The sequence below is a fragment of the Alnus glutinosa genome, chromosome 1 (genome assembly GCF_958979055.1).
Source record: "Alnus glutinosa chromosome 1, dhAlnGlut1.1, whole genome shotgun sequence".
NCBI lineage: Eukaryota > Viridiplantae > Streptophyta > Magnoliopsida > Fagales > Betulaceae > Alnus > Alnus glutinosa.
The window spans coordinates 25,412,871-25,415,758 of NC_084886.1; positions in this window are offsets into that span (position 1 = coordinate 25,412,871).

Consider the following 2,888-nt stretch of genomic DNA (forward strand, 5'->3'; position numbering starts at 1 on the left):
TTTAGGATAGAATAAGGTATGAAAGTCAGGATTGAGATAACTATGTTCATGTTTCTATAAGGATTGTGAATAATCTAAACTCGGATAGTTCGATACAAGTGCTAGGTATAGATCTATGCTAAGATATAGGATAAGTTGGTACTAGGATAGAAGCTTAATAGGGTAAGGTTTGTAATAGGGTTTTAATGTCTTAAGCGAGACTTGACGCGTGTTCCGAACCAAGGACTAATGATTCTTGTAACTGTAGAAATGTCGACGCAACAAAGACGAGATGACGGGGGCAACGATTTTGGGAAAGGACCCTTCCAACCCGATGAAAGGATAAGGAATGTGCTAGACGCCACACAAGCATTGGAGAAGGTCACAAGTTTTCTGGTGGAGGCCTTGGTCAATGTTCAAGTAGAAGGAAATCTGAGTGAAAGGAAAGGTTGCTCATTTAAGGAATTTAATGAGCATCCCTTCCTTGTGTTTAAAGGGAACTTGAACCCTGAAGGAGTGAAGAATTGGCTTATAAACTTGGAGGAGCTACTACGAGCTATGAACTACATTGAGGAGCAAAGAATCAAATACACAACCTACAAGTTTTCTAGGGAAGCGAGACGATGGTGGTACGCCGAAAGGGATTCGCTAGTAATGGAATTAGAAAGCGAGGAGGTTATTACATGGACTTGATTTGAGAAAGAATTCTGCCAGAAGTACTCTCCGAGTCTGAGGAAGATTATGCCTCAAGAATCGCGGTTCGGAAGGAAGCAGAGGCGTTTGTGCCAAAGGTGTGCAAACAACATTTTGGGAAATGTAGATTGGGGACAAATTGTTGCTATTGATGTAGCAAGGTGGGACACTTCGTGCAAAATTGTAACCACCTGAATAGAAATGGTACTGGTGTATCTGGATGGAAATAATAGAAGAGCATAAGAAAAGAGTGACCATTAGAATTGCTTAGGGCCAGGGCATGATGTATAGGGCTAGGGAATTATTCCCTGGCCCAAGCATCATCTGCTAATGTCCCTGGGCTTCAGTTTTATCCCAAGCCCAATCTCCCCTTTTGTATCTTTTTCACAGTTTCTCTCTAGCCTATGTTTTAATAAAGTAAAACAAACAGTCCAATAAATAAAAAGTATGACTTGGTTAAAGGGGAGAACTTGACTTATAACTCCTTATCTTTTATCACTTTTGCGAAAAGGTGCTCAAACTTTTAAAAGTGTCAATTTATGGTATTAATCTGTCAATTTTTATTTTTATTTTTTCAATTTCAACAATTTGTTAGAATTTTCTGTTAAATTCTGTAAATATTCCAAAAATACCCCTACCTTTTTTTTTTAGGAAAACAATTGCTAGTATTTAGGTGTTGGTTAGAATTTAACGGAATTTGTAAAAATACCCATGCCTGAATCTTTGAAGTTTTTTTTCTTAAAAAAATAAACACAGGGGTATTTTGGGAATTTGACATAATTTAACGAAAAATTCTAATGGAGGGCTGAATTTGAAAAAAAATTGAAAGATGAATGCTAGAAGTATCCCAATGTTAGATGTGATTACCCAACACATTGAGAATGTTGACCCAAGTAAAGGTCTCATCCATAGATATATGAAAGTAACCACCATTTCACATCTAAGTACACGATCCTCTTAGGATTTAGAATTAATATTGTAAGTAGTCTGCTAGGAGTTATTGTTTTTCCATATTGACAGTATCTTTTATGAAAGACAATTCCTTGGTCCATTCAATGCATAACACCTATACATCAACCTAAAGCTTTCAGCTTCACTCAATCAAAGGTAGATCATTGAGGTTCGATGTGTAACAGTCTTTCGCAAATGAAATGCCCAATTCCATTACCAACTACGAACTATCTCCTAATTTAGAACTACAAGAATTATGGACTAAAATCTTGTTTGATAACTCCATTACTCACACCCATAAACCATATTCAATGTAATCCAATGACATTTTACATGCACAATATATATATATATCTTGTAATAAGCAGGGGGCTTGTAATCCAAAGACCTTTCACAGTTATGTGGGACTTATCTTAATCACTAGGGGATAGGCTTAGTCGCATACCAAGTTTCTTTGCCACCAGACCTAGTAGGTAAGGGTGTACAAGCGGTGCAAATATTAACCGAAAATAACCGATAACCGCTAATAACCTACAACAACCGTTAACCAGAAAAACCGAAAAACTGAAAAACCATAAATAACCGCAACCGGATAACCAGGTACCCAGTTGCAGTTATTGGCTATTATCGTTTAAAAAAACCGGTTAATAACCAGGAAACCGCAACCGGTTTTTATTATTATATATAATTATAATTTTTTTTTTTATTTATATATATACCACCTCGCACCTCATGCATGCAGAACTGTGGAAGACTCAAGACTTTAAGTCTTTGATTTCAAAAAAAAGAAAAAAAAAAAAAAAAAGAAAAGAAAAAGAAAAGAACTTTAGGTCCTTAACCCTAATTTTCGTCTCTTCTGTTAGTTTTATTAGCTACATTTTGTTAACAAAATCACTCCCATGTAAGGTTGCTGCTTTATACAGGGTTGCTGTATTTTTTCAGAGTCTTCAGAATATTCAGAGATTATTTCTCAAATATGGAAATGGCCTTAATATGACAAGTTTTTATGTCACAAGCATCAAGAAGGCAATTTTCGGTTTTTAGGAAGATTCTGCACACGTCTCAGTATTTTTATCATAATTTTTGCTCAAGTATCGAATTGAGATGAAATTGGTGTCATTAGAAAGCTAGTAAAAAATGCTACAACTTGAACATCCGGATGGCCTAGCATCCGGACAAAAGTGAGTGCGTCCAGACGCTTGCCAAAGTTCGAGAAATTTCAGAATTCCTTTTCAAACACGGAAACAACTAGCAACCATCCAGAC